Source organism: Rattus norvegicus, chromosome 13 (assembly GCF_021556685.1).
Source record: "Rattus norvegicus strain SHRSP/BbbUtx chromosome 13, alternate assembly SHRSP_T2T, whole genome shotgun sequence".
Classification (NCBI taxonomy): Eukaryota; Metazoa; Chordata; class Mammalia; order Rodentia; family Muridae; genus Rattus; species Rattus norvegicus.
The window spans coordinates 86,597,142-86,606,906 of record NC_141546.1 but is presented as its reverse complement, the minus strand read 5'-3'; positions in this window follow the sequence as shown (position 1 = coordinate 86,606,906).

Sequence of the window (9,765 nt, the reverse complement as noted above, 5' to 3'; positions counted from 1 at the left end):
GTCCCCATTCCATCCCACGTAACAAGCCCGACTATTAGGTCTTGAGTCCTAGTCCCTTCCCTGAATCTGTAAATCTCTGCCTCTCAGATCGAGATCTCCACCCTGCCACCATGCACATTTGTCCCTCCTGCTTTCTCTAATTCTCAAGGTGAGGAGCCGACTCGCTTTCTCATCCTCTTTCTACTCTGTGGTTCCAAGAGTGCATCAAAGCCTCCTCACATGTATTTAGTGTATTTGTTGCCAAGAGATTTATTTATTCAAACTTACCTCTCTGGGTCATCAGAATTTCATGGAATTTACAGTGAACCTCTCTGATAAGCCAGAGCTGTTCACAGAAGAAGCAGGTGACTTTTTTAGTAAAAGAGCATAGAAAATATCAGCAAGCACTGGATGTAGTCTCAGCACTCAGGAAGCAGAGGCAAGTTCAAGGCCATCCCTGTCTACACCGTAGGTTCTAAGGTAGCCTAGAGGAAACAACATATGCAAATACTACACACACACACACACACACACACACACACACACACACTCACACACACTCACACACACGTGCGTGCACACACTCATACAGAGATTCAGTCACGCTAAAAATTAGAGATATGCAAATTAAGAACATTTAATTGGCAAAAACAATGAGGTCTGATGACACCAAGTATTTGGGAAAATAAAAATTAATTAGCTATATCATGAAAGCCTGTCTCAAAAAAAAAACCAATCATAAACTAAAACATCTTTATTTTCTAAAGCTAGGCTAATCATAAAAGACTAAAAACAATCTTTAACACTAAGAAGTTCTGTACCTCAAAACTCCAAAAGAAACCATCAATAAAATTAAAGATATAATGAGGACATATGTTTTGACACACATACCAAAGGGTCAATAGCAAGTAATTCTTGTTTGTAAAGAATTCCTATTAATCAGCTAATAAGTCCAAGGGGAAAAGACAATCTAACAAGAAACTTTGCACGAATAAATGAGAATTGTAGTTGAAAAAGAAATACAGCCAGTGAGTCTTGGAGAACTATTCACTCACAGTGGTTGAGGAGATGGCTCAGTGGACAAAGGGCTTCCTGCACAACCCTGAGGACCTCAGTTTAGATCCCAGAACCCACATTTTAACAGTCAGGTGGCCACATGCATCACAACGTGCTTGTAGCCCTAATGCTGGGTGGAGGCAGATCCCAGGGACTTTCTGGTCAGCCATCCTCCTCTCGGTTCAATGAGAAACCCTGTCCCCTGGGCAGACATCCCTAAATCAACCTGTGGCCTCCCTAAGCATGTGCACCAGTGACACATCCCATGTGTCCACGCACATTGGTTGGCACATATGCATATACTACACACGCACAACACACACACAAAGAGATATTAGGAGAATTAGGAGACATGTAAATCAAGAGCACGTAATTAGCAAAAATAATCAAGTCTGAAAACATCAAGTATTTGATAGGATAAGGATTAACTGAACCAATAATATACTGGCGATGGGAGTGTTAGTGGGGGCATTCTTTGGAAATAAGTTAAAACTACCTTATTCACAAATCTAATAATACTCTAATAAGCTAAATATTCACAAAATTAGTGACCCAGCAATTTGACTTCTAGTTATAGACCCATATATTCAAATGAAATCTAGACTCATCTATACCTAGAATATAGCACATTGTTTATAATGCAAAACAAAACAAAACAGAGGTTTTGAAAGATTGCTCAGTGGTTAAGGACACTTGTTGCTCTTGGAGAGGACCTGAGTTCAATCCCCAGCACCCACATGGTGGCTCACAACCATCCATAACTCGGGTTCCAGAGGATCTGATGCTCTATTCTAACCTTCATGGGCAACAGGCACAGGGGACAACAGGGGACATAGACATCCTCACAGGCAAACACCCATACACATAAAATAAGACAAAAGTAAGTTTTAAAGCACCAGGGTCTATGTTGTAACTAAGTTGGAAGAATGATTGCCTAGAATGTAAGAGGGCCTGGGTTCAATCTTTAGCGCTGGGGAATGCTGCCCAATGATAGTCGTACAGACCTGTAATCCAAGTTCAAGGTCATCCTTAGCCATATTACAAGTTCGAGGACAGCCTGGGATACATGAGACCTGTCTCAATAATAATTTATAAGTAATAAAAACTACTAGAATCACCCGAGCATGGTGGCACACACCTTTAATCCCAGGACCTGAGAATCATAGTATCTTAGTTTAGGGTTATCAATGCTGAGATGAAACACCAGGACCACAAGCTATTTGAAAAAGCCAGCTGAAGCTGGGAGAGAGAGTTGAGCTCCCAGAGTGAGAGGAGAAGGCAGTTGGTGCAGAGGATATTGGTAGGAGTCAGCTGAGCCAGGAGAAGCTGAGCTGAGCAGAAAAGCTAGAAAAGCTATTATAATTTGGAGCTGCTTGTGTTGGGGAAACTGGGAGGAGGGACTGTGTAAGCAGCCTGTTGGGGACCTCAGGGAGGAACAGTTGGAAGAAACATTTAAGGAGGCTGGACTGGAAACTGGAACAGTTGAGAAAGAAATTAAATTCAAGAACTCTCTCTCTCTCTCTTTCTCTCTCTCTCTCTCTCTCTCTCTCTCTCTCTCTCTCTCTCTCACACACACACACACACACACACACACACACACACACACACACATCCTTCTTTCTCTCCTCTCTAGGGTTAAGAGGTGAAACTGGGAGATAACAGGTGAGAAAAAAACCCACAAAGTAGCAAAGACCAGGACAGATAAAGGTAACATAAACAATAGAATAGCTACAAATTGAGACAAAGACAATGCCTGAGTGTGGAAGGACCAAGAGATGAGCCTGGGACACCGGGCAGGTGTAGATCACAGTGATGGCGACTTTTGGTTGTCAACTTGACTACACCTGTAATTAACTAAAACCCAAAAGTGAAGGAGCACATATATAAAGGATTTCTGCTTAATCGGAAGTAGGAAGATCCACTTCTGATTCAGGTCTTTGAGGCGGGAAGACACACCTTTAATCCACATCTTTTGAACTGTGGAAAACGTCTGAACCACGCCTTCTATGGGCAGCCCACATAAGGTCATGAAAGACGGAAACTCTCTTTTTTGCCTGCTTGCTTTGGTCCTCACTAGCAAGACCATTCCTTCATTATTAGAAGGAATAGTAGTATTAGAGTCTACTTTGAGATTTCAGCATGTACTGAAGACCACCTGAGACATCCAGCTGTTGGCTACACACGTGGCTCAATGGCGGGGAAAGCCTCCCAGCCTTGGTCTCCCTTTGTAAACGTCATATACTTGGTAAGTTTGTAAACCTTCAATGTTTTGAATTCTATTTTGGAACTGAGGACCGAACCCAGGGCCTTGCGCTTTCTAGGCAAGCACTCTACCACTGAGCTAAATCCCCAACCCCCAAGTTTGTACCTGAAATGCAGAAAAGGGGTCGGTGCTCCAGCAGCCTAGCCTCTCCCCTAGACCTCACCTGTCATAATGACATTGCCAGCCTAGGTAACTGTCAAAAAGGTCATCTCTGGCCCCTCCATAGGACCCTCCCCATATTATGCTAATTTTAGGTGAAAAGTCTGAACAGGGAAACCCACCAATCCCTGAGCTCCCCCAAGCAGGACTTGAACTCTCACCAACCTTCACCGTGGCAATCTAAAAAGCTCTGCACTGCACCCCACCCCACCCCCAAGTCTCACATAAAGGCTGTTTCTGCTCAGTTCCCTGCTGAAGTGGAAATTTAAGGGTTCTTTAGAAAGTCGGTTGCATGGTGTTTTTGCTGGGACAAACATGTGAAGAAGCACGTCATTCAAGTGGACACAGGTGAAAGACTAAGGCAGACTCATGAAGGAATGCTTCGCTGAAGCAGACACAGGAGAGAGGATGTTCTGCTAAAGCAAGCACGTGAGAGAACAGGTGATGAAGGATCCTGTGTTAACGACATGAATGTATTAGTCTGCCATACACTGTGTAATTGAGCTGCATTTGTCGGGACGCCGTGGAGAGAAATGCACCAAAAAACTTCTGGTGATGGGCAGCAATTTGTTGCCTCTTTCAAGGACTCAGGCTGACTCGATGCACAAGCTGAGGCAAGACCTGTGCTGAGGAAAGGCGTGTGGAAGACACGTGGTGTTTGGAGGGTACAAATAGGACTCCACAGAGTGACAGAGTCTTCGATAATCTTTGCTTCCCTGATCTTTGCTTCCCCGAGAGGCACAACCGAGAACTTCTCCTGGTGTTCCTACTGGTCCCTCCTGCTAACTTGAGCTGAGGCTGAGGCCTAGCTGTCTCTGCTAGGTCTCGTCACCTCTGTTGCTAAACCAACAAGCGGATGCAAGCAGACAGAGCTGCTGCTACCTGCTAACCTGCGAACTGAACTGCTGATTTCCAGATAACACAGAATGGAGTTGCTCCAAAGAACCTTTCTAAACAGGTCTACTTCCCCCATATCCTTTCTCTTTCACTCCCACTGGTGGGTGGTAGGTTAAAAAGAAAAAATAGTTAAAAGCGTTTAAAAGCCATCATTAAAAATGATTAAAAAAATTAAAATTACATCCTGCTGTACACTTCTGGGAGCAGAGGTGGCCACCCCTGGACTCATGCCTCCACACCCTTAAATTAACCTTCTTAATAAATCTCTTTTATAAGATTTGCTGCCTGGCGTGACTCTGTCATCAGAAGAAGCCAGGCAGCAGTGAAGGGAAGAAGTGGAGCAGGGCTGAGGCTCCTGAGCTCCTCAGCTCAGCTGAGGAGCCCTCCTTTGGGAGCTGTAACCCCTCTGCTAAGAGCTATTTGGTTCCTGGGCTCCCGTGTCTCAGGATTCTCTTCCACTGGAACACTGTCCCAGCCCAGGACTGTGTGGTTCCTAGGTTGCTGAGTCCCAGGACACCTTCCCATCTGAACAGGAAGGCCCACACCAGCCCGTGGACTGAACAACTACTGGATTCCTGGGCCTTCTGTTCATAGGCAGCCATTGTTGGATTAGCTGAACCACAGCCTGCAAGTCGTTCTAATAAATCCCTTTTGATAGAGAAAGCTTCACTCTATAAGGTCTGTTACTCTAGAACCCTGACTAATAATACCGTTACTAATAGCATTCTAGTTCTTCGGGTTGTGACATGGCTTATAAGTGTGTTAGGAGGGAAAGAAGGGAGGGAGGGAGGAAAAAGGGAGGGCTGGGGACCATTCTATCATACATCTCTAATATTTTTCCCAGCCATGAAGAATATTACCTCACCATAAATCTTCTCAGGCAATCATTAATATTCAGTCCTTTTCCTAGAAGGTGCAAAGAATATTACTTCATTTCTTTGAAGTTAAAATGGATTGTGCAATTGTTCTAGACACAAAATATAAGCATAGTCACTTTGAGGCTGGAGCCTTTGAGTAAGACAAGGCATCTGTCAACCTCTTTTCCAAACTCAATAAATTCCTAAAATGTATAGCATTTGTGGTGTTTCTGACCCTTCTGTCACTGTGGCAATGTACCTGAGACAATCAATTGCTAAGGAAGAAAAGTTTATGTGGGCTGCAGTTTTGATCAGTGGTTAATTGGCACTGTTGCTTGGGCCTGTGGAGAAAACATCACGGTGAAAAACATGTGGTAGTCATGGTGACCACAAAGCAAAGGGAGGAAAAGGAAGGCACCAGGCCAGGCCCCCCAACACCTCCTTCAAGGGTACACCCCTTGTGTCCTAACTTCCTCCTCCAATACTTCATTTCTGAATGGTTTCACCCCCTGCCAACAGCACCACAGATTGATAACAAAGTAGCAGTCATCTTGGCGACATGTTTATAAGTGATAGAGGAATGTTAGACCAGCACTACTTAAGGGTTCTTTGGAAAGTCAGTTGGATGGTGTTTTGCTGGGGCAAACATTTGAAGGAATGTTTCATTAAAGTGGACACAGGAGTGAAAGACTAAGGCAGACTCCTGAAGGAATGTTTCAATGAAGCAGACACAGGAGAGAGGATGTTCAGCTAAAGCAAGCGTGTGAAAGGACATGTGACGAAGGATTCTGTGCTAACGACGTGCATATATTGGTCTGCCTTATGTTGTGTAGTTCAGCTGCATTTGTCAGGACTCAGAGGACTCAGGCTGATTGGATGCACATGCTGAGGCAGGACCTGCACTGAAGCAAGGCTGTGGAGGAAACGTGGTGTCTGAAGGGTTTAAATAGGATTCCACAGAGTGACAGAGACAGCTTAACTTGCTGGTACAGATAGCTATGAAACACTTGTGAGTCTCATCTCTTCGCTGAGAGAGGCACAGCTGAGAACTTCCCTCCTCCTGGTTCCTCCTGCTGACTGAAGCTGAGGCTGAGGCCTAGCTCTCTCTGCTAGGTCTCGTCACCTCTGTTGCTAAACCAACTTTACCAAACTGGAATGCTGGTGGACCCATAAGGTGTTTGCAGGTGGACAGAGCTGCTGCTACCTGCTAAGCTGCAAACTGAACTGCTGATTTCCAGATAACACAGAATGGAGTTGCTCCAAAGAACCTTTCTAAACAGGTCCACTTCCCCCATATCCTTTCTTTTCCACTAGCTCTGGTGGGTGGTGGGCTACAAGGGAAGTTGAATCATTTAAGAACCATCAACAAAAAAGACAATGGTCAAGTCTTTAGCCTTTAAAAACTCAAATGCTGAGTGCAAGGAAGTAGTCAGACTTCTGAGGGCAAAGTGAGCATCAATAGACAGTAGATTAGACATACAGCTGATTTTAGACCAGTTTGCCTGATACGACCTTAATAGGAGAAGCTGCCACTAGAGACTTGGATTCATTGGTGTGAATTTCTTTATTGATACAAAATTTGAGATTAATAGTGTTACTCTTTGACAGGCATTGTACCTATACAACTCACTAAAAATACAAGGCTTAGACCCAGTCCTTCTATAGCTGTTATTACAAACTCGTTTAACATGATTAAGTAACACAAGTTAAGGGCCAGGTAGTAAACTCATGGTTATGCCAGATTCTGATTTAATTATAATAAAGTGTTTTTAACTTACTCAAATCAAAATGATTAAGAAGAGTTAAGGTGTAACATTTCAGATATACTTTACATAAATAGTCTTCAAAAATGTCAAAAGTCCACAGAATATGACACATAAGGCCATTTCATTATTAAAGAGTATTTGACTAGAAACATGTCTGCTCCTGACAACACCCCCTTCTTGGTTCAAAGAAGAAATTGAGCATCAACAGATTTGCTCCAGTTGTCGCAAGACAGGCACTAGGCAAGAACTGCTTCAGTTCATCTACAGACAAAAATACTGTCCAAAAAATAAAGGACACACTATGCAGAATAGTCGATCAATAACTCTGCCAAGACAGGGTAAGCAGTTCTTCAAAATTCTGCTTTACAAGAGTCCATCAGATGATCCTGAGCCAAAAGGTCAAAGACTGGTGCTCCAATGTTTTAAGGAATGAGGACTGCCCAGGTAGTCAGACATCTCTACAAATTGGTTACGTTTTGGAAGCTATGTTTTGTGCTTCCTATATTTTCAGGTAATATTTAAGTCATTCTCAGATTTCTGATGGGGCTGAAGACTAGTTATAGTGTCATAGTCAACTCAAGTTGTTTAACATTGAGAGAGATGATATAGATTTGAGAAGATGGTTTGCAGACGGTAATACCAGCTAAAACTAGAACATAATTCAGGTATAAAATTATAAGCTCTTTCAATTAGGATAGATTAGAGTGCTTTATCTAAGTTGACAAATATGATGAACTGAGTGTTAAGTGCATTTTGTGGTAAAAAAGAAAAAGGCGTGCTTGGCAACTGGTTCCTGTGGTTCCTGCATATGGCCTACCTACCACTCTGCACTTTCTCCCCTATGTACTGCTGGGCATTCTTTCTCTCCCAGGCTCCCTCTGACCCGGGCAGTCTGCAAGTGGTTCACTCACAATTCCTTTGGTGGGTTGCCACCACACCAGGCATACACATCCCACTTCTGTGGTGGGCCCAGTACATCCCACCACCACACACTATCTTGAACTCAATTAAGTAGCCCAGGAAAGAACACACCACACAATAACCTCTGACTCAACTGATAAGATATAATTTGCCCATCTAGACAGCACAAAACCCTATACACACCCATCCCTTAAAAATATTCATAACCTGTATCTATGTGCAGAGAAGAATCTTAACATGTCACCATGTTCTCCCAGCTCCTCCTCCTTGCTCCAGCCCCCTCTCTGCTTCTCCCTCCCTTCTAAAACCTCTGTTCCCACCTCCCTTCCTTCTCGTCCAATGACAGACCTCGTTTTATCTTGTCTGCCGTCACCTGCACAATCACATCAACCTACAAGTGTATTTTATACTTTATAATTTACATAATTGTAACGGTTATGCTCAATTTGTAACTGAAAGAAAAGAGTCTTTTAATTGGACAAAAAGGGGGAAATGTTGTGGGGTTGCCCCTGGTGCTGTGTGTATTCTGATGTTAATTCTGCTTCCTCAAGATGGGCTGCCCCCACAAGGAGTGGATCATGTAACCTTCATGTGAAGGTTCTTCCCATGTTACCTGGTCAAATAAGAGCTAGAGCCTGTGACTGGGCAGTGGAAGAGAAAGGTGGGACTAGAGGTTTGAGAGAGTGGGGGAGAGTAGGGAATGAGAGGAAAAAAGGAGAAGGAAGAAGAAGAGTTAGAAGGAAGATGGAGCAGAACCACGTGGCCTGGAGAAGTTGCAAGTAGCAAGGGATCTCATAGCTGGGGAGTGGCATAGCATAGTGAATAGTGAATAGTGAATAGTGAATAGTGAATAGTGGATAGTGGATAGTGAATAGTGAATAGTGAATAGTGGATAGTGAATAGTGAGTAGTGGATAGTGAATAGTGGATAGTGAATAGTGAATAGTGGATAGTGAATAGTGAATAGTGGATAGTGAATAGTGGATAGTGAATAGTGAATAGTGAATAGTGAACAGTGAACAGCAAATAGCAAATAGCGAATAGCGAATAGCGAATAGTGAATAGTGGTGAATCTGCCCAATCTAGGAATGCAGCTCATAACTATTATAACTGAGTTTTACATTTTTACATGAGTTTATTGGGGTTAGAGATTTACTGCAACACAGTAAGTATTTCCTAAACTCTTTCATACAACAGCTATCTCTTGGTATCACTTGTGAGCAATATGTATACTGTACACATTTGTTGACCATATTTTAGTTTTAGCTTTTTTCAGCTGCTCTGACATCACAGATAGAACATAGAAATTATGTTTTCGAGGTCACCTTCCTTTATTAGTAGTAGTAGTCTGGTGGAGTATGCTGCATTAAGCTGTGTCTCTGTCCTTCACCTACCTAAGGCATTCTCTGATTGGCTTTATAAAAATATGATGGCCAATTAGCTGGGCAGGAAATGAAAGTCTAGACTTCCTGGGAGGGAAAAAGGAACTCTGGGAAGAAGAAAGAGTTTTCACCAGGAGAGATGAGAGAAGATGGACATGACTACAGGCCTGAAAACTGTAGCTAGCCACATGGCTGGGTGTGGCTAGGTGATCAGGTTAACTTAGATAAGCCAGTTGAGCATCTGCCCAGCTAAGGCCTAAGCTCTGAAATATTAAAATGTCTCTGTGTGTTTATTCGGAGAACTATGTAGTTAAGAAACAGCAGTGAGGGCTGGAGAAATGGCTCAGTAGTTAAGAGCACTGACTGCTCTTCCAGAGGTCCTGAGTTCAAATCCCAGCAACCATATGATGGTTCGCAACCATCTGTAATGGGATCCAATGCCCTCTTCTGATGTGTCTGAAGAGAGCAGCAGTGTACTAACAGATA